Source organism: Ranitomeya imitator, chromosome 4, assembly GCF_032444005.1.
Source record: "Ranitomeya imitator isolate aRanImi1 chromosome 4, aRanImi1.pri, whole genome shotgun sequence".
Lineage (NCBI taxonomy): Eukaryota > Metazoa > Chordata > Amphibia > Anura > Dendrobatidae > Ranitomeya > Ranitomeya imitator.
In genome coordinates, this window is record NC_091285.1 from 679,214,303 (window position 1) to 679,237,602 (window position 23,300).

The following is a 23,300-nucleotide window of genomic DNA, read 5'->3' on the forward strand; positions in this document are numbered from 1 at the left end:
ATCAGGTCTTTCCGTGTGCTCTTAACCACCAGGTCCATTATTGTCCTGACCACCAGGTCATAACACTCAGGGTCAAGAGGCGGCAGAATTGTATTGTTAGAAATTTAGAAAATGGTCTGTGTTGACTAAATGGAATGATGATGCTTTGGCGGCAATTTTCAGAAAGGGTCTGAGTGATTCTATGTCTCTGGCCATTCAGATTGACCGGCGCTTGCGGGAGCGCAGAACTGTGCGCGCTGTGGTGTTGTCCTCAGAGCAGATTCCTGAGCCAATGCAGTGTGATAGGATTCTGTCTAGAACGGAACGACAAGGATTCAGACGTCAAAATAGGTTGTGTAATTATTGTGGCGACGCTACTCATGTCATTTCAGTCTGCCCTAAGCGGACAAAGAGGATCGCTAGTTCATTTACCATCAGTACTGTACAACCTAAATTTCTGTTGTCTGTGTCCTTGATCTGCTCATTGTCATCATTTTCTTTCATGGCTTTTGTGGATTCAGGCGCCGCCTTGAACTTAATGGACTAGTAGAGTGATTTCTGAGGTTCACTGTTCTGTGTTGGCTGGTCATCCTGGTATTTTTGGTACCAGAGACTTGGTTGGTAGGTCCTTTTGGTGGCCTTCTTTGTCACGTGATGTGCGTTCTTTTGTGCAGTCCTGTGGGACTTGTGCGCGGGCCAAGCCTTGTTGTTCCCGTGCTAGTGGGTTGCTTTTGCCATTGCCGGTCCCTGAGAGGCCCTGGACGCATATTTCTATGGATTTTATTTCTGATCTTCCGGTTTCCCAGAGGATGTCGGTTATCTGGGTTGTTTGTGACCGGTTCTCTAAGATGGTTCATTTGGTGCCTTTGCCTAAATTGCCTTCCTCTTCAGATTTGGTTCCGTTGTTTTTTCAGCATGTGGTTCGCTTGCATGGTATTCCGGAGAATATTGTGTCCGACAGAGGTTCCCAGTTTGTTTCTAGGTTTTGGCGGGCCTTTTGTGCTAGGCTGGGCATTGATTTGTCTTTTTCTTCTGCATTTCATCCTCAGACAAATGGCCAGACCGAGCGAACTAATCAGACTTTGGAGACTTATTTGAGATGTTTTGTGTCTGCTGATCAGGATGATTGGGTGGCCTTCTTGCCATTGGCCGAGTTTGCCCTTAATAATCGGGCTAGTTCGGCTACTTTGGTTTCGCCTTTCTTTAGTAATCTTGGTTTTCATCCTCGTTTTTCTTCTGGGCAGGTTGAGCCTTCTGACTGTCCTGGTGTGGATTCTGTGGTTGACAGGTTGCAGCAGATTTGGGCTCATGTGGTGGACAATTTGATGTTGTCTCAGGAGGAGGCTCAACGTTTTGCTAATCGTCGTCGGTGTGTTGGTTCCCGGCTTCGGGTTGGGGATCTGGTCTGGTTGTCTTCCCGTCATGTTCCTTTGAAGGTTTCTTCCACTAAGTTTAAGCCTCGGTTTATTGGTCCTTATGGGATTTCTGGGATTATTAATCCGGTGTCTTTTCGATTGGCGCTTCCGGCCTCTTTTGCTATCCATAATGTCTTCCATAGATCTTTGTTGTGGAAATATGTGGTGCCCGTTGTTCCCTCTGTTGATCCTCCGGCCCCTGTGTTGGTTGATGGAGAGTTGGAGTATGTGGTTGAGAAGATTTTGGATTCTCGTTTTTCGAGGCGGAGGCTTCAGTACCTTGTCAAATGGAAGGGTTATGGCCAGGAGGATAATTCTTGGGTTTTTGCCTCTGATGTCCATGCTGCTGATTTGGTTCGTGCCTTTCATCTGGCTCGTCCTGATTGGCCTGGGGGATCTGGTGAGGGTTCGGTGACCCCTCCTCAAGGGGGGGTACTGTTGTGAATTCTGCTTTTGGGCTCCCTCCGGTGGTTGTAGGTGGTAATGCAGTTGTCCCTGGATTGCAGTCCTGGTCAGGTGTACCTGCTGATTGCAGTTCTGACTGGGGTATTTAGGTTTGCAGGATTCATTAGTCCTTGCCAGTTGTCCATGGTTGTTGGGAGGTTTTAGACCTCTGTCTGGTTCCTCCTGCCTTGCTGCCAAATCAGCAAAGATAAGTGTCTGGTTTTGTTTCTGTGGCACACAGGCTGTGTGCTTGATAATTCAGTGCTATTCATTTGTTTTTTCTTGTCCAGCTTAGATTGTGTCAGTATTTTCTCAGTCTTGTTGGATTCTCAGGAGTTGCAGATATACATTCCACGTCTTTAGTTAGATGGTGGAATTTTTTGTATTATCTGCTGTGGATATTTTTGGAAGGGTTTTAATACTGACCGCTTAATATTCTGTCCTATCCTTTCCTATTTAGCTAGAGTGGCCTCTTTTGCTAAATCCTGTTTTCTGCCTGCGTGTGTCTTTCCTCTCCTTCTCACAGTCAATATTTGTGGGGGGCTGCCTATCCTTTGGGGTTCTGCTCTGAGGCAAGGTAGAATTCCTATTTCCATCTATAGGGGTATTTAGTCCTCCGGCTGTGTCGAGGTGTCTAGGGTTTGTTAGGCACACCCCACGGCTACTTCTAGTCGCGGTGTCAGTTCAGGATTTGCGGTCAGTACAGGTTCCACCTACTCCAGAGAAAGTTTCATGCGGCTCCAAGGTCACCAGATCATAACAGGATCCCTGAGGTGGTGGAATATGGGTCCCTGGGGTGGTAGAATATTGGTCCCTGGGGTGGTGGAATATGGGTCTCTGGAGTGGACTCAATGGATAGTGGAATATGAGTCCCTGGTGTTGACTCAGTGGATGGTGGAATATGGGTCCCTAGAGTGGGCTCAGTGGACAGTAGAATATGGGTCCCTGGGGTGGTGAAATATGGGTCCCTGGGGTGGACTCAGTGGATGGTGGAATATGGGTCCCTAGGGTGGACTCAGTGGACAGTGGAATATGGGTCACTGGGGTGGTGGAATATGGGTCCCTAGGGTGGACTCAGTGGACAGTAGAATATGGGTCCCTGGTGGTGGTGGTGGTATATGGGTCCCTGGGGTGGATGCAGTGGCTGGTGGAATATGGGTCCCTTGGGTGGTGGAATATGGGTCCCTGGGGTGGACTCAATGGATGGTGGAATAAGGGTCTCTGGGGTAGAACTCAAAGGGCAGAAAAAGGAAATTATTCAGCCAATAGACCCATGTGTCTCCTTGAGCTAGAGGTTTTTTGCGGCTGTGGAAAATATTGGGCAGGTTTTTTGTTTCTTGGATGAGCAGAAGGGGGCTCATATGACCATATCTCGGGAAGGATGTAATCTACAAATCATGTACTAATGTCTATTTAACATTTCTTACCTGAATAAAGGCTGCTGTGAACAAATAAACAAATAAAATCCATGTCACGCAGTATGTGTGTTTGTCTTTTATTTACTGGGAAGCACAACTCACTAATCCATCACTCATGGCTTGTTCACTATCATCGTTAGGAGAGGTCAGATGATGCAAATTTCCCAGCTTTTCATGCATACAAGTGTAAATGTATTTTTCTATCCATTTAATTCATATTTCATTAGGTGGGATGTATAATATTTTTCCTCCTGTGCTTCCTGGTTCATGTACAGAATTCCAGGTATAAAATAGACTAAAAGAAATGTATTGCTATATATCAGGGTAAATTTACATTCCTTTCATGGTCTATGGTGTTATGAAAGGCACTTCAGTAACACAATGTACATAGCGATCAGAGCACATACAGTGATCTGACAATAACCCAAAATAATAGAACGAGCTCTGAGACGTGGAAACTCTGTAGACCGCAATTCCTGATCCTCTCCAAACACAACTAGAGGCAGCTGTGGATTGCGCCTAATGCTCCCTATGCAACTCGGCACAGCCTGAGAAACTAACTAGCCTGAAGATAGAAAAATAAGCCTACCTTGCCTCAGAGAAATACCCCAAAGGAAAAGGCAGCCCCCCACATATAATGACTGTGAGTAAGATGAAAAGACAAACGTAGGGATGAAATAGATTCAGCAAAGTGAGGCCCGATATTCTAGACAGAACGAGGATAGGAAAGATAACTTTGCGGTCTACACAAAACCCTAAAGAAAACCACGCAAAGGGGGCAAAAAGACCCTCCGTACCGAACTAACGGCACGGAGGTACACCCTTTGCGTCCCAGAGCTTCCAGCAAAACAAATAGACAAGCTGGACAGAAAAAATAGCAACAAATAGCAAAGAAACACTTAGCTATGCAGAGCAGCAGGCCACAGGAATGATCCAGAGAAACACAAGTCCAACACTGGAACATTGACAGGAAGCATGGATCAAAGCATCAGGTGGAGTTAAGTAGAGAAGCAGCTAACGACCTCACCAGATCACCTGAGGGAGGAAACTCAGAAGCTGCAGTACCACTTTCCTCCACAAACGGAAGATCCCAGAGAGAATCAGCCGAAGTACCACTTGTGACCACAGGAGTGAACTCTGCCACAGAATTCACAACACTATGGGTACAATTATGAATTTCATTGTGTAATGTATCATCAGCTTATCTGGTTGGGTTTAGGCATTGTCTATATTGAGCTTACAAGTTGAGCACTCGCCTCTAGAGAGGCAGGGAGAGGGGAAAGCGCAGTACAGCAGATAATAATAATAATCTTTATTTTAATAAAGATTTTAATAAAGATCAATATAGCAGAGCTGACAGTGTTATGAGAGGAGGTCACAGCTACATATCGGCCTTATCTGACAGGTGTGAGTCATCTGTGCTTTATACTTTGCACTGTCTAATGATGAAGGAGGTGAGACCAGAGCGGTATCCTTGCATCTCACACAGAGAAACCTGCTGTACGCTATGGTGGGCGTGTTCTTTCTCCAGTGTGTCGCTGCCTGCTTATGATTGGGCAACTCATACATGGAGAAGAAGTACACACCCCCAGTGAAAACTGACTAATAACACTCATTGAACTTAAAAAAAACAAAAAAATCTTTATGTGCTATTACTTGCTTACATCTAACAGAGGTGAAATGAAAAAAACGAATCTGCTATGCAGCCACTATTATTTCGTGTGTCCAGTTCAAAATGAAAAAATTGGTGAAATGTCCTCTTTAACAACATGCAGATTTTTGATCCATGACGTCTATAAATAAAACTATATTCCTGGAGGAACTCTTATCAGTAGGAAATATTTGGCCATTTCCCGTTCATGAGACAATCCCTTGGACTTCAGTAGAATAGCAACCATTTCCTCAGGAAGCTGACAACTTTGGCTTCCTTGAGATAACACAGTTTCCTATAATTCATTTGCATAAATAAGGAAAAATACACACTGTACTCGGCCTATACAGAATTGTCATATCTCACAAATGTGAAAGTTATGAAAGAGGGAAATATTCTGCAATGTGTATTTTGTGCAGAACCATTTCCCTAACATCATCCAGTCCTTTGTTTAGGTCCACCCAGATATGTTGCAACTAGTGAAACCCAATAGTGTTTCCGTACAGTGCAATACCACTTTCATGGTCTCCACAGTACCTCCAAACACATTATGAAGCCCACAGTCCCTCTCCCTACAGTATGGTGTTCCTTCCTTGCCCACTTCAACTCACAGACTGATTCCTTCATAGTAGGATGCCCCAACATACCCTCACAAAGTATGATGCCTCCAAAGTCCAGCCGCACAGTATGATGCACTCGCAGACCTCTACACAGTATGACACCTCCACAACCCCAAAGCAGTATGATGCTCTCACAGCCCACCACACATCATTATGCCTTGAAAACTCCCACCACAAAGCATGATGCCCCCACAGCCACTCACACATTATGAAACCTCCACATCCCCCACCAAGTATGATGCCCCAACATAATATAATGCCACCATCAATGCCCCCCATAAAATATGCTGCCCCCCCACAGAATTTATCCCAATTGCATGTGTCCTGCCACATTCCTGCTCCTCTGCCATGAGCTCCTCTGTGCTGCCCAGTCATGTGTCCTGACTATGTCGGCTACCTTGTAGATCCTTGTAGATTCTTCAGTCACAATGATGGAGCCGGGGTCTGACAGCCACCTGCTCCACAATTTTGGTCGCCTGAATTTGGGTACTGAAGACACAGATACAGTTGAAATCAAGACAATACCCCAACTACAAAATTCGTAACCGGGATGATGGAGGGATGGAATTATGGCTTTGAGAAGTGTGTAGTAGTAGTGACATCACATCAACTGCCAGGAGGACTGTCCACCAAGAATAGGGTGAGAAGTAGGGTTGAGCGAAACGGGTCGTTCATTTTCAAAAGTCGCCGACTTTTGGCAAAGTCGGGTTTCATGAAACCCGATCCGAACCCTGTGCGGGGTCGGCCATGCGGTACGCGACTTTCGCGCCAAAGTCGCGTTTCAATGACGCGAAAAGCGCCATTTCTCAGCCAATGAAGGTAAACGCAGAGTGTGGGCAGCGTGATGACATAGGTCCTGGTCCCCACCATCTTAGAGAAGGGCATTGCAGTGATTGGCTTGCTGTCTGCGGCATCACAGGGGCTATAAAGGGGCGTTCCCGCCGACCGCCATCTTACTGCTGCTGATCTGAGCTTAGGGAGAGGTTGCTGCCGCTTCGTCAGAAGCAGGGATAGCGTTAGGCAGGGTCCATTAACCACCAAACCGCTTGTGCTGTAGCGATTTCCACAGCCCAACACCACCTTCGGTGTGCAGGGACAGTGGAAGCTACATTTTTTTTTTTTCTCAGCGCTGTAGCTCATTGGGCTGCCCTAGAAGGCTCCCTGATAGCTGCATTGCTGTGTGTACGCCGCTGTGCAAACCAACTGCTTTTTCAAAGCACAAATCCTCTTGTTCCTTCCTGTCTGCACAGCTATCTTGTTTGTTTGTCCACACTTTTTATTTAATTTGTGCATCAGTCCACTCCTTATTGCTGCCTGCCATACCTGGCTGAGATTACTGCAGGGAGATAGTAATAGTAGGACAGTCCCTGTTTTTTTTTTTTTTTTGTGGGAGATTAAGATTGGCATTTCTGCTAGAGTGCCATCCCTGTGTGCGCCATCTCTCACTCAGTGGGCCATAGAAAGCCTATTTATTTTTTTGCTTGATTTGGGTTCTAAAATCTACCTGAAAAAATCACTACATCAATCAGTGGGAGAAAAATATTGGCCTCAGGGCTTGAGTGCCACTCTTGACTCCTGTGTGTGCCATCTCTCAGTCAGTGGGCCATAGAAAGCCTATTTATTTTTTTGCTTGATTTGGGTTCTAAAATCTACCTGAAAAAATCACTACATCAATCAGTGGGAGAAAAATATTGGCCTCAGGGCTTGAGTGCCACTCCTGACTCCTGTGTGTGCCATCTCTCACTCAGTGGGGCATAGAAAGCCTTTTTTTTTTTATTTGGTTTCTAAATTGTCCTTGAAAAAATCATTTTATTTTATTTTGTTTCTAAAGTCTCCCTGAAAAAAAAAAAAATAGGTGGGAGATTAATATTGCCCTTTCTGCTTGTGTGCCAGTCTTGACTCCTGGGTGTGCCATCTCTCTCTCTCTCAAATTGTGGGCCATAGAAAGCCTATTTATTTTTTTGCTTGATTTGGGTTCCCAAATCTACCTGAAAGAATCACTACATCAATCAGTGGGAGAAAAATATTGGCCTCTGGGCTTGTGTGCCACTCCTGACTCCTGTGTGTGCCATCTCTCACTCAGTGGGCCATAGAAAGCCTTTTTTTGTTTTTTTATTTGGTTTCTAAATTGTCCCTGAAAAAATCATTTTATTTTATTTGGTTTCCAAATTCTTCCTTTTAAAATTATTTTATTTTATTTTGTTTATAAAGTCTCCCTGAAAAAAAAAAAAAAAACAGTGGGAGATTAATATTGACATTTGTGCTTGAGTGACAGTCCTGCGTGTGTGGCATCTCTGTGATTTGGTGCCACAGAAAACAGAGTGTGTAACATTGTGCCTGATTTTCGTTGTGGTCTCACTCACCTGTAAAGGGATATCGAAATCATACTGAAGTTATAGCTCACCGTGTAAGTTGTTTGACAGCAACAAATAAAGTTACTTTGGTTAAGTTTTTAAAACAATGAGGAAGTCTGGTGCAAGAGGTCGTGGCCGTGGGCGTTCATTGTCAGCTGGTAATGATGGTAGTGGTAGTGGAGCATCAGGTGGTCGTGGGAAAAAAAATATTCCACCTAAGTCTGGAGCTGTGGAGCCAGGTTCGTCGTCTGGCTACACAAGGCCTTGAACGCTCTCTTTTCTGGGAGTAGGAAAACCGCTTTTAAAGCCGGAGCAGCAACAGCAAGTTTTGGCTTACCTTGCAGACTCAGCCTCTAGCTCTTTTGCCTCCTCTTCTGAAACTGGTAAATGTAAAAGCAGCGCGTCGCTTGTGGATGTTCACGGTCAGGGACAAGTCGCTTCCTTGTCCTCTTCAGCAAAAACAACAACAAGAGAGAAGGATGCAGCAGGCGACACAACGGGTTACTCCATGGAGCTCTTTACACATACCGTCCCTGGCTTAGAAAGTGAAACACTTAACAGGCCATGCCCATTACAAGTAGATTCTGACATGGAGTGCACTGATGCACAGCCACAGCCAGACTACTATGCTGGTCCTTTGACTCAGACCACAACATTGCCCTCTCAGGGTACTGATCCACAATCAGACCCTGATGAGACTATGTTGCCCCGTCACGAACGCTATACCACCGACCGACATGGTGACACAGACGAAGTTGCACACGAGCTAGAAGAGGAGGTAATAGATGACCCAATTGTTGACCCCGATTGGCAGCCATTGGGGGAACAGGGTGCAGGCGGCCGTAGTTCAGAAGCGGAGGTGGAGGAGGGGCCGCAGCAGGCATCAACATCGCAACAGGTTCCATCTGCCGGGCCCGTATCTGGCCCAAAACGCGTGTCAAAGCCAAAACCTGTTGGAGGACAGCGTGGCCATCCGGTTAAAGCTCAGTCTGCAATGCCTGAAAAGGGATCCGATGCTAGGAAGAGTGCAGTCTGGCATTTTTTTAAACAACATCCAATTGATCAGCGCAAAGTCATCTGTCAAAAATGTTCAACTAGCTTAAGCAGAGGTCAGAATCTGAAAAGTCTCAATACAAGTTGCATGCATAGACATTTAACCACCATGCATTTTCAAGCCTGGACTAACTACCAAACGTCCCTTAAGGTTGTAGCACCCTCGGCCAATGAAGCTAGTCAGCAACGCAACATCCCTTCCGTCACTGTAAGGCCACCATTTTCCGCACCACCGGCAGTATCTGTGCAGGTTTCTTTGCCAGCCAAAAGCAGTCAGGGTCAGGGAATCACCAGTTTTGTAGGAGGAAATATTGCATCTAGGGCACCGGCGGAAACAATACCGTCTCCAACCGTCTCTCAGTCTGCCATGTCCACCGGCACACCCGCAAGTTCCACGATCTCCAGCTCTCCAGTCCAGCACACCCTACATGAGACTCTGGTTAGAAAAAGGAAGTACTTATCCTCGCATCCGCGTACACAGGGTTTTTAACGCCCACATAGCTAGACTAATCTCGATAGAGATGATGCCCTACCGGTTAGTTGAAAGCGAAACTTTCAAAGCCCTGATGGAGTACGCTGAACCACACTACGAGCTACCCAGCCGACACTTTTTTTCCAGAAAAGCCATCCCTGCACCAGCATGTTAAACAGCGCATCGTCCATGCACTCAGGCAATCTGTGAGTACAAAGGTGCACCTGACTACAGATGCATGGACCAGTAGGCATGGCCAGGGACGTTACGTGTCCATCACGGCACACTGGGTGAATGTGGTGGATGCAGGGTCCACAGGGGACATCAATTTCGGGACAGTTGTGCCTAGCCCACGGTCTAGGAAACAGTTGGCTGTAGGCGTTCGCACCCCCTCCTCCTCCTCCTCGTCCTCCTGCAGAAGCGACAGCTCTTCCACAGACCGCAGTCGGCCAACCACTCCATCGGCAGCTGACACTGTTGCACACCAGTTGTCCCATTATGGGCCAGCTACTGGCAAGCGTCAGCAGGCTGTATTGGCTATGAAGTGTTTGGGCGACAACAGACACACCGCGGAAGTTCTGCCCGAGTTCTTGCAACAAGAAACGCAGTCGTGGCTGGGCACAGTAGATCTTGAGGCAGGCAAGGTAGTGAGTGATAACGGAAGGAATTTCATGGCTGCCATCTCCCTTTCCCAACTGAAAAACATTCCTTGCCTGGCTCACACCTTAAACCTGGTGGTGCAGTGCTTATTGAAAACTTATCCTGGGTTCTCCGACCTGCTCCTCAAAGTGCGTGGACTTTGCTCACATATCCGACGTTCGCCTGTACACTCCAGCCGTATGCAGACCTATCAGCGGTCTTTGAACCTTCCCCAGCATCGCCTAATCATAGACGTTGCAACAAGGTGGAACTCAACACTGCACATGCTTCAGAGACTGTGTGAACAGAGGCGGGCTGTTATGTTTTTGTGGGAGGATACACATACACGGGCAGGCAGTAGGATGGCAGACATGGAGTTGTCAGGTGTGCAGTGGTCGAAGATACAAGACATGTGTCAAGTCCTTCAGTGTTTTGAGGAATGCACACGGCTGGTTAGTGCAGACAACGCCATAATAAGCATGAGCATCCCCCTAATGTGTCTGCTGATGCAAAGTTTGACGCACATAATGGATCAGGCGTCTGCACCAGAGGAAGAGGAAAGCCTTGATGACAGTCAGCCATTGTCTGGTCAGGGCAGTGTACAGGACGAGGTAGCGGGCGAAGAGGAGGTGGAGGACAAGGAGGATGATGGGGATGAGTATATTTTTAATGAGGAAGCTTTCCCAGGGGCACTGGAAATTGGTGGCGTGGCAAGGCCGGGTTCTGGTTTTTTGAAAGACACAAGTGACGTAGATTTGCCTGAAACTGCCCCTCAACCAATCACAACCGCAGATTTGACAACTGGAACTTTGGCCCACATGGCGGATTATGCCTTACGTATCCTCAAAAGGGACACACGCATTACTAAAATGATGAACGATGACGATTACTGGTTGGCCTGCCTCCTTGATCCACGCTATAAAGGCAAATTGCAAAATATTATGCCACATGAGAACTTGGAACTAATATTAGCAACCAAACAATCAACTCTTGTTGACCGTTTGCTTCAGGCATTCCCAGCACACAGCGCCCGTGATTGTTCTCACACGAGCTGCAGGGGGCAGCAGACCAGAAGTGTTAGAGGTGCAGAAATCCGAAGTGGCGTTGGACAGAGGGGTTTTCTGACCAGGTTGTGGAGTGATTTTGCTATGACCGCAGACAGGACAGGTACTGCTGCATCAATTGAAAGTGACAGGAGACAACATTTGTCCAGTATGGTTACTAACTATTTTTCATCCCTTATCGATGTTCTACTTCAACCGTCATTCCCATTTGATTACTGGGCATCAAAATTAGACACCTGGCCAGAATTGGCAGAATATGCATTGCAGGAGCTTGCTTGCCCGGCAGCTAGTGTCCTATCAGAAAGAGTATTCAGTGCTGCAGGTTCAATATTAACCGAAAAAAGGACTCGTCTGGCTACCCAAAATGTTGATGATCTAACATTCATTAAAATGAACCACAACTGGATTTCGAATTCTTTTGCCCCACCTTGCCCGGCAGACACCTAGCTTTCCTATGAAAAGCTCTTGCCTGTGGACTACTGTGAATTACTTATCTAATGTCTAATTTGCTGCAGCTGATTGTCCAGCATACGACATGTTTACACCTCCCTAAATGGCCAAACTCCCCACACGGGGCCGTGGTATCGCGACTTGGCGCAAGCACCCCTGAGAGTGCTGTTTGTCTGAAGAGGTGGGTGTGCCCGCTTTTGGTCGACGGCACTGCCACTGGGTCCCTCATAGTACAATAAAGTGTCTCTGGCGGTGGTGGTGCGCACCCAACATCAGACACACTGTTGTAACATGAGGGGCCCTGGGCCTGTACCGCCGGCCACAAGAGAGTTCACCCACCCCCAGGTCAAACATTGCTCTACCACTTCCACAGTTATCTCTCACACTTCCACCAATGTTTAGTCTATGCGCTGACATCCTTCCATTCCTGCCACTGACAATACCATTGTGTTGACATGCATGATGGTACTTAACATAGTCAGGGGCAGTGTCCTCTATTTACCACAGTAAATACTTTGCGCTAAATTAGTAGGTCTGAAACTACCCAGAGGATCCCACCCCTGAACCTAATGATTGCACCCTTTAGTGTTTTCGTTTTGTTTTAATGCGAGACATTCACATTTATTTATTGTTTTGGACTACTAACTGGCAGACACTCATTACAATCGGCCTCCGCTGACCAGACCACTGCTGCCCGTGTACCCCTGGAACCAATTTTAAATTGCCTACAGCCTGTCCAATTTTATTATGTTAGGCCTTCGAAGCCTGTCTGCGGCCCGTTCTTTCAACTACTACTACACTGACCTGTCTACTGCTGCCCCTGTACTCCTGGAACCAATTATAAAGTGCCTACAGCCTTCCAATTTTATTATGTTAGGCCTTCGAAGCCTGTCTGCGGTCCCTCCTTCCACTAGGCCTCCACTGACCAGACCACTGCTGCCCGTGTACCCCTGGAACCAATTTTAAATTGCCAACAGCCAGCCCATTTTATTATGTTAGGCCTTCGAAGCCTGTCTGCGGTCCCTCCTTCCACTAGGCCTCCACTGACCAGACCACTGCTGCCCGTGTACCCCTGGAACCAATTATAAAGTGCCTACAGCCTTCCAATTTTATTATGTTAGGCCTTCGAAGCCTGTCTGCGGTCCCTCCTTCCACTAGGCCTCCACTGACCTGTCTACTGCTGCCCGTGTACCCCTGGAACCAATTTTAAATTGCCTACAGCCAGCCCATTTTATTATGTTAGGCCTTCGAAGCCTGTCTGCGGTCCCTCCTTCCACTAGGCCTCCACTGACCTGTCTACTGCTGCCCGTGTACCCCTGGAACCAATTTTAAATTGCCTACAGCCAGCCCATTTTATTATGTTAGGCCTTCGAAGCCTGTCTGCGGTCCCTCCTTCCACTAGGCCTCCACTGACCTGTCTACTGCTGCCCGTGTACCCCTGGAACCAATTTTAAATTGCCTACAGCCCAATTTTTTTATGTTAGGCCTTCGAAGCCTGTCTGCGGTCCCTCCTTCCACTAGGCCTCCACTGACCAGACCACTGCTGCCTGTGTACCCCTGGAACCAATTATAAAGTGCCTACAGCCTTCCAATTTTATTATGTTAGGCCTTCGAAGCCTGTCTGCGGTCCCTCCTTCCACTAGGCCTCCACTGACCTGTCTACTGCTGCCTGTGTACCCCTGGAACCAATTATAAATTGCCTACAGCCAGCCCATTTTATTATGTTAGGCCTTCGAAGCCTGTCTGCGGTCCCTCCTTCCACTAGGCCTCCACTGACCTGTCTACTGCTGCCCGTGTACCCCTGGAACCAATTTTAAATTGCCTACAGCCCAATTTTTTTATGTTAGGTCTTCGAAGCCTGTCTGCGGTCCCTCCTTCCACAAGGCCTCCACTGACCATTCTACTGCTGCCCGTGTACCCCTGGAACCGATTTTAAATTGCCAACAGCCCTATTTTGTTATGTTAGGCCTTCGAAGCCTGTCTGCGGTCCCTTCTTTCTACTACTACTACACTGACCAGACCATTGCTGCCCGTGTACCCCTGGAACCAATTTTAAATTGCCTACAGCCCAATTTTATTATGTTAGGCCTTCGAAGCCTGTCTGCGGTCCCTCCTTCCACTAGGCCTCCACTGACCTGTCTACTGCTGCCCGTGTACCCCTGGAACCAATTTTAAATTGCCTATAGCCAGCCCATTTTATTATGTTAGGCCTTCGAAGCCTGTCTGCGGTCCCTCCTTCCACTAGGCCTCCACTGACCTGTCTACTGCTGCCCGTGTACCCCTGGAACCAATTTTAAATTGCCTACAGCCAGCCCATTTTATTATGTTAGGCCTTCGAAGCCTGTCTGCGGTCCCTCCTTCCACTAGGCCTCCACTGACCTGTCTACTGCTGCCCGTGTACCCCTGGAACCAATTTTAAATTGCCTACAGCCCAATTTTTTTATGTTAGGCCTTCGAAGCCTGTCTGTGGTCCCTCCTTCCACTAGGCCTCCACTGACCAGACCACTGCTGCCCGTGTACCCCTGGAACCAATTATAAAGTGCCTACAGCCTTCCAATTTTATTATGTTAGGCCTTCGAAGCCTGTCTGCGGCCCGTTCTTTCTACTACTACTACACTGACCAGTCTACTGCTGCCTGTGTACCCCTGGAACCAATTTTAAATTGCCTACAGCCCAATTTTTTTATGTTAGGCCTTCGAAGCCTGTCTGCGGTCCCTCCTTCCACTAGGCCTCCACTGACCATTCTACTGCTGCCCGTGTACCCCTGGAACCAATTTTAAATTGCCAACAGCCCTATTTTGTTATGTTAGGCCTTCGAAGCCTGTCTGCGGTCCCTTCTTTCTACTACTACTACACTGACCAGACCATTGCTGCCCGTGTACCCCTGGAACCAATTTTAAATTGCCTACAGCCCAATTTTTTTATGTTAGGCCTTCGAAGCCTGTCTGCGGTCCCTCCTTCCACTAGGCCTCCACTGACCATTCTACTGCTGCCCGTGTACCCCTGGAACCAATTTTAAATTGCTAACAGCCCTATTTTGTTATGTTAGGCCTTCGAAGCCTGTCTGCGGTCCCTTCTTTCTACTACTACTACACTGACCAGACCATTGCTGCCCGTGTACCCCTGGAACCAATTTTAAATTGCCTATAGCCCAATTTTTTTATGTTAGGCCTTCGAAGCCTGTCTGCGGTCCCTCCTTCCACTGGGCCTCCACTGACCATTCTACTGCTGCCCGTGTACCCCTGGAACCAATTTTAAATTGCCTACAGCCCAATTTTTTTTATGTTAGGCCTTCGAAGCCTGTCTGCGGTCCCTCCTTCCACAAGGCCTCCACTGACCATTCTACTGCTGCCCGTGAACCCCTGGAACCAATTTTAAATTGCCAACAGCCCTATTTTGTTATGTTAGGCCTTCGAAGCCTGTCTGCGGTCCCTTCTTTCTACTACTCCTACACTGACCAGACCACTGCTGCCCGTGTACCCCTGGAACCTATTTTTTATTGCATAGAGCATCCGTTTTTTAATAGTAGGCGTACAAAGTCTGTCTGCGGTCCACTATTGAAATTGTCCTCCACTGCCCAGAGCAATGCTGCCTGTGTACCCCTGTAACCTTTTTTAAGCTGCAGTGAGCCACATTTTTGGTTTAAGGCCTACTACCTGTGTCTGTCTGCGCCACTCAATTCAGCTGTATTCCTTTGAAAAAAGCTGAGCGTCAATAGTCTTGTTTTCAGCCTCTAGGAATTTTAAAACTGCATTGGGGGGTACAACTTTGGTAGGGCCTACTAACGGTGTCTGCCGCCCCAAGGTGTGCCCCAGGTTTCGTCCACATTGCTTCGGTCTTCCGACTCTCGTTTAGTAGTTGTAGAAAACTACACTACATTAGGCCTACAAAATGGGTATGGGATGTAGAGAGATGGTGTGTTCCACTCCAAGGTGTTCCCCAGGTTTCCTCGCCATTGCTTCGATCTTAATGCTCTCGTTTAGTAGCTGTTGGAAACTACACTGCATTAGGCCTACAAATTGAGTATGAGGTGTAGAGACGGTGTGTTCCACTCCAAAGTGTTCTCCAGGTTGCCTTTCCTGAGCTTCTATCTTCAGGCTCTCGTTTAGTAGTTCTTGGAAACTACACTGCATTAGGCCTAAAAAATGGGTATGGGGTGTAGAGAGATGGTGTGTTCCACTCCAAGGTGTTCCCCAGGTTGCCTTTCCTGAGCTTCTATCTTCAGGCTCTCATTTAGTAGTTGTTGGAAACTAGACTGCATTAGGCCTACAAAATGGGTATGGGGTGTAGAGAGATGGTGTGTTCCACTCCAAGGTGTTCCCCAGGTTTCGTCCACATTGCTTCGGTCTTCCGACTCTCGTTTAGTAGTTGTAGAAAACTACACTGCATTAGGCCTACAAATTGGGTATGGGGTGTAGAGAGATGGTGTGCTCCACTTCAAGGTGTTCCCCAGGTTTCCTCTCCATTGCTTCGATCTTAATGCTCTCGTTTAGTAGTTGTTGGAAACTACACTGCATTAGGCCTACAAATTGGGTATGGGGTGTAGAGACGGTGTGTTCCACTCCAAGGTGTTCTCCAGGTTGCCTTTCCTGAGCTTCTATCTTCAGGCTCTCGTTTAGTAGTTGTTGGAAACTACACTGCATTAGGCCTACAAAATGGGTATGGGGTGTAGAGACGGTGTGTTTCACTCCAAGGTGTTCTCCAGGTTGCCTTTCCTGAGCTTCTATCTTCAGGCTCTCGTTTAGTAGTTGTTGGAAACTACACTGCATTAGGCTTACAAATTGTGTATGGGGTGTAGAGACGGTGTGTTCCACTCCAAGGTGTTCTCCAGGTTGACTTTCCTGAGCTTCTATCTTCAGGCTCTCGTTTAGTAGTTGTAGAAAACTACACTGCATTAGGCCTACAAAATGGGTATGGGGTGTAGAGAGATGGTGTGTTCCACTCCTAGGTGTTCCCCAAGTTTCGTCCACATTGCTTCGGTCTTCCGACTCTCGTTTAGTAGTTGTAGAAAACTACACTGCATTAGGCCTACAAATTGGGTATGGGGTGTAGAGAGATGGTGTGTTAAACTCCAAGGTGTTCCCCAGGTTTCCTCTCCATTGCTTCGATCTTCTGGCTCTCGTTTAGTAGTTGTTGGAAACTACACTGCATTAGGCCTACAAATTGGGTATGGGGTGTAGAGAGATGGTGTGTTCCACTCCAAGGTGTTCCCCAGGTTTCCTCTCCATTGCTTCGATCTTAATGCTCTCGTTTAGTAGTTGTTGGAAACTACACTGCATTAGGCCTACAAATTGGGTATGGGGTGTAGAGACGGTGTGTTCCACTCCAAGGTGTTCTCCAGGTTGCCTTTCCTGAGCTTCTATCTTCAGGCTCTCGTTTAGTAGTTGTTGGAAGCTACGCTGCATTAGGCCTACAAATTGGGTATGGGGTGTAGAGAGATGGTGTGTTCCACTCCAAGGTGTTCCCCAGGTTTCGTCCACATTGCTTCGGTCTTCCGACTCTCGTTTAGTAGTTGTAGAAAACTACACTGCATTAGGCCTACAAATTGGGTATGGGGTGTAGAGAGATGGTGTGTTCCACTCCAAGGTGTTCCCCAGGTTTCCTCTCCATTGCTTCGATCTTCTGGCTCTCGTTTAGTAATTGTTGGAAACTACACTGCATTAGGCCTACAAATTGGGTATGGGGTGTAGAGAGATGGTGTGTTCCACTCCAAGGTGTTCCCCAGGTTTCCTCTCCATTGCTTCGATCTTCTGGCTCTCGTTTAGTAGTTGTTGGAAACTACACTGCATTAGGCCTACAAATTGGGTATGGGGTGTAGAGACGGTGTGATCCACTCCAAGGTGTTCTCCAGGTTGCCTTTCCTGAGCTTCTATCTTCAGGCTCTCGTTTAGTAGTTGCTGGAAGCTACGCTGCATTAGGCCTACAAATTGGGTATGGGGTGTAGAGAGATGGTGTGTTCCACTCCAAGGTGTTCCCCAGGTTTCGTCCACATTGCTTCGGTCTTCCGACTCTCGTTTAGTAGTTGTAGAAAACTACACTGCATTAGGCCTACAAATTGGGTATGGGGTGTAGAGAGATGGTGTGTTCCACTCCAAGGTGTTCCCCAGGTTTCCTCTCCATTGCTTCGATCTTCTGGCTCTCGTTTAGTAGTTGTTGGAAACTACACTGCATTAGGCCTACAAATTGGGTATGGGGTGTAGAGAGATGGTGTGTTACACTCCAAGGTGTTCCCCAAGTTTCCTCTCCATTGCTTCGATCTTAATGCTCTCGTTTAGTAGTTGTTGGAAACTACACTGCATTAGGCCTACAAATTGGGTATGGGGTGTAGAGACGGTGTGTTCCACTCCAAGGTGTTCTCCAGGTTGCCTTTCCTGAGCTTCTATCTTCAGGCTCTCGTTTAGTAGTTGTTGGAAACTACACTGCATTAGGCCTACAAAATGGGTATGGGGTGTAGAGACGGTGTGTTTCACTCCAAGGTGTTCTCCAGGTTGCCTTTCCTGAGCTTCTATCTTCAGGCTCTCGTTTAGTAGTTGTTGGAAACTACACTGCATTAGGCTTACAAATTGTGTATGGGGTGTAGAGACGGTGTGTTCCACTCCAAGGTGTTCTCCAGGTTGCCTTTCCTGAGCTTCTATCTTCAGGCTCTCGTTTAGTAGTTGTTGGAAACTACACTGCATTAGGCCTACAAAATGGGTATGGGGTGTAGAGAGATGGTGTGTTCCACTCCAAGGTGTTCCCCAGGTTTCGTCCACATTGCTTCGGTCTTCCGACTCTCGTTTAGTAGTTGTAGAAAACTACACTGCATTAGGCCTACAAATTGGGTATGGGGTGTAGAGAGATGGTGTGTTACACTCCAAGGTGTTCCCCAAGTTTCCTCTCCATTGCTTCGATCTTAATGCTCTCGTTTAGTAGTTGTTGGAAACTACACTGCATTAGGCCTACAAATTGGGTATGGGGTGTAGAGACGGTGTGTTCCACTCCAAGGTGTTCTCCAGGTTGCCTTTCCTGAGCTTCTATCTTCAGGCTCTCGTTTAGTAGTTGTTGGAAACTACACTGCATTAGGCCTACAAAATGGGTATGGGGTGTAGAGACGGTGTGTTTCACTCCAAGGTGTTCTCCAGGTTGCCTTTCCTGAGCTTCTATCTTCAGGCTCTCGTTTAGTAGTTGTTGGAAACTACACTGCATTAGGCTTACAAATTGTGTATGGGGTGTAGAGACGGTGTGTTCCACTCCAAGGTGTTCTCCAGGTTGCCTTTCCTGAGCTTCTATCTTCAGGCTCTCGTTTAGTAGTTGTTGGAAACTACACTGCATTAGGCCTACAAAATGGGTATGGGGTGTAGAGAGATGGTGTGTTCCACTCCAAGGTGTTCCCCAGGTTTCGTCCACATTGCTTCGGTCTTCCGACTCTCGTTTAGTAGTTGTAGAAAACTACACTGCACTAGGCCTACAAATTGGGTATGGGGTGTAGAGAGATGGTGTGTTCCACTCCAAGGTGTTCCCCAGGTTTCGTCCACATTGCTTCGGTCTTCCGACTCTCGTTTAGTAGTTGTAGAAAACTACACTGCATTAGGCCTACAAATTGGGTATGGGGTGTAGAGAGATGGTGTGTTCCACTCCAAGGTGTTCCCCAGGTTTCCTCTCCATTGCTTCGATCTTCTGGCTCTCGTTTAGTAGTTGTTGGAAACTACACTGCATTAGGCCTACAAATTGGGTATGGGGTGTAGAGAGATGGTGTGTTCCACTCCAAGGTGTTCCCCAGGTTTCCTCTCCATTGCTTCGATCTTAATGCTCTCGTTTAGTAGTTGTTGGAAACTACACTGCATTAGGCCTACAAATTGGGTATGGGGTGTAGAGACGGTGTGTTCCACTCCAAGGTGTTCTCGAGGTTGCCTTTCCTGAGCTTCTATCTTCAGGCTCTCGTTTAGTAGTTGTTGGAAGCCACGCTGCATTAGGCCTACAAATTGGGTATGGGGTGTAGAGAGATGGTGTGTTCCACTCCAAGGTGTTCCCCAGGTTTCGTCCACATTGCTTCGGTCTTCCGACTCTCGTTTAGTAGTTGTAGAAAACTACACTGCATTAGGCCTACAAATTGGGTATGGGGTGTAGAGAGATGGTGTGTTACACTCCAAGGTGTTCCCCAGGTTTCCTCTCCATTGCTTCGATCTTCTGGCTCTCGTTTAGTAGTTGTTGGAAACTACACTGCATTAGGCCTACAAATTGGGTATGGGGTGTAGAGAGATGGTGTGTTCCACTCCAAGGTGTTCCCCAGGTTTCCTCTCCATTGCTTCGATCTTAATGCTCTCGTTTAGTAGTTGTTGGAAACTACACTGCATTAGGCCTACAAATTGGGTATGGGGTGTAGAGACGGTGTGATCCACTCCAAGGTGTTCTCCAGGTTGCCTTTCCTGAGCTTCTATCTTCAGGCTCTCGTTTAGTAGTTGCTGGAAGCTACGCTGCATTAGGCCTACAAATTGGGTATGGGGTGTAGAGAGATGGTGTGTTCCACTCCAAGGTGTTCCCCAGGTTTCGTCCACATTGCTTCGGTCTTCCGACTCTCGTTTAGTAGTTGTAGAAAACTACACTGCATTAGGCCTACAAATTGGGTATGGGGTGTAGAGAGATGGTGTGTTCCACTCCAAGGTGTTCCCCAGGTTTCCTCTCCATTGCTTCGATCTTCTGGCTCTCGTTTAGTAGTTGTTGGAAACTACACTGCATTAGGCCTACAAATTGGGTATGGGGTGTAGAGAGATGGTGTGTTCCACTGCAAGGTGTTCCCCAGGTTTCCTCTCCATTGCTTCGATCTTAATGCTCTCGTTTAGTAGTTGTTGGAAACTACACTGCATTAGGCCTACAAATTGGGTATGGGGTGTAGAGACGGTGTGATCCACTCCAAGGTGTTCTCCAGGTTGCCTTTCCTGAGCTTCTATCTTCAGGCTCTCGTTTAGTAGTTGTTGGAAACTACACTGCATTAGGCCTACAAAATGGGTATGGGGTGTAGAGAGATGGTGTGTTCCACTCCAAGGTGTTCCCCAGGTTTCGTCCACATTGCTTCGGTCTTCCGACTCTCGTTTAGTAGTTGTAGAAAACTACACTGCATTAGGCCTACAAATTGGGTATGGGGTGTAGAGAGATGGTGTGTTACACTCCAAGGTGTTCCCCAAGTTTCCTCTCCATTGCTTCGATCTTAATGCTCTCGTTTAGTAGTTGTTGGAAACTACACTGCATTAGGCCTACAAATTGGGTATGGGGTGTAGAGACGGTGTGTTCCACTCCAAGGTGTTCTCCAGGTTGCCTTTCCTGAGCTTCTATCTTCAGGCTCTTGTTTAGTAGTTGTTGGAAACTACACTGCATTAGGCCTACAAAATGGGTATGGGGTGTAGAGACGGTGTGTTTCACTCCAAGGTGTTCTCCAGGTTGCCTTTCCTGAGCTTCTATCTTCAGGCTCTCGTTTAGTAGTTGTTGGAAACTACACTGCATTAGGCTTACAAATTGTGTATGGGGTGTAGAGACGGTGTGTTCCACTCCAAGGTGTTCCCCAGGTTTCCTCTCCATTGCTTCGATCTTCTGGCTCTCGTTTAGTAGTTGTAGAAAACTATACTGCATTAGGCCTACAAATTGGGTATGGGGTGTAGAGAGATGGTGTGTTCCACTCCAAGGTGTTCCCCAGGTTTCCTCTCCATTGCTTCGATCTTCTGGCTCTCGTTTAGTAGTTGTTGGAAACTACACTGCATTAGGCCTACAAATTGGGTATGGGGTGTAGAGAGATGGTGTGTTCCACTCCAAGGTGTTCCCCAGGTTTCCTCTCCATTGCTTCGATCTTAATGCTCTCGTTTAGTAGTTGTTGGAAACTACGCTGCATTAGGCCTACAAATTGGGTATGGGGTGTAGAGAGATGGTGTGTTCCACTCCAAGGTGTTCCCCAGGTTTCGTCCACATTGCTTCGGTCTTCCAACTCTCGTTTAGTAGTTGTAGAAAACTACACTGCATTAGGCCTACAAATTGGGTATGGGGTGTAGAGAGATGGTGTGTTACACTCCAAGGTGTTCCCCAGGTTTCCTCTCCATTGCTTCGATCTTCTGGCACTCGTTTAGTAGTTGTTGGAAACTACACTGCATTAGGCCTACAAATTGGGTATGGGGTGTAGAGAGATGGTGTGTTCCACTCCAAGGTGTTCCCCAGGTTTCCTCGCCATTGCTTCGATCTTAATGCTCTCGTTTAGTAGTTGTTGGAAACTACACTGCATTAGGCCTACAAATTGGGTATGGGGTGTAGAGACGGTGTGTTCCACTCCAAGGTGTTCCCCAGGTTGCCTTTCCTGAGCTTCTATCTTCAGGCTCTCGTTTAGTAGTTGTTGGAAACTACACTGCATTAGACCTACAAAATGGGTATGGGGTGTAGAGAGATGGTGTGTTCCACTCCAAGGTGTTCCCCAGGTTTCCTCTCCATTGCTTCGATCTGAATGCTCTCGTTTAGTAGTTGTTGGAAACTACACTGCATTAGACCTACAAATTGGGTATGGGGTGTAGAGACGGTGTGTTCCACTCCAAGGTGTTCTCCAGGTTGCCTTTCCTGAGCTTCTATCTTCAGGCTCTTGTTAAATAGTGGTTAAATGGAACAACTGCATTTGGCGTACTAGTTGGTTTGGGGCCTACTAACAGTGTCTGCCGCTCCTTGCTGTTCTCCTGGTTTCCTGTCCTGAAATTCCATTTTCAGGCTCTCGTTAAGTAGTTGTTAATGTTAGACTGCATTTGGCCTACTAGTTGGGTTGGGGCCTACTATCGGTGTCTGCCACTCCTTGCTGTTCTCCTCCACTGAACAAAGCTGTGCCGCCTGTTTACTACGGTTGCCAATTTTGAACTGCATTTCGACTACTTACTGATTTGGGCCAACTCTCTGTGTCAGCCTCTCATTCCAGTTGTCCTCCACTGCAATGCCGCCTGGTTAGTCCTGTGTTACCAATTTTGAACTGCATTTAGCCCACTTTATTCTTTGGGCCTATATCTGTGTTTCCTCCTCATCCTGCCCATTGCCCAGCCAGTGATAGATGAGTCTGCTGGTACATTGACCCATAACGCAACATTCCCCGTGCACGCTACACAGCAAGATTGTGACCCTGCTGAAAGTCAGGTTCCTCTTCCCGCATACCATACCACCTTACACGGGGACAAAGAGGAAGGTGCAGATGAAAGTGCAGGTTCCTTCATCAGGTGGGGGGAGGAATACTAGTTGGCGACGTCACTGGCACAGGGCCTCTCATAGTACGCAAAAGTGTTGCTGCCGGTGGGAGGCGCCCCCGCCGTGCAAACACACCGCTGTACTTTGAGGGGCCCTGTGCCAGTGCCAATGCCAACGAGTGGGCCCCCCCTGCTTGCTCAGGATCACAGCACTTGCAAAGTTTAAATACTTACCTCTCCCTGCTCCACTGCCGTGACGTGTTCCAGATTTCCTGGGCCCACTAATTACTTGAACCAGCCCTACCCCCCACAACTTTAGCCAAATAACCCCCAATTTCAAATGCCTTCCAATTATTATAAGGTAAATTACGATTGACAAGCTTCTGTAACAAGAATGGATGTTTTTGCCATTAAAATGGGCAGTGTAGGTGTTTTCCTGGCCTCCACTCACTGCCGACTATGCTCCCCCATTGACTTGCATTGGGTTTCGTGTTTCGGGCGATACCCGACTTTTCGCGATAATCGGCCGATTCCACTCGACTCGACTTCTAAGATAGTCGGGTTTCG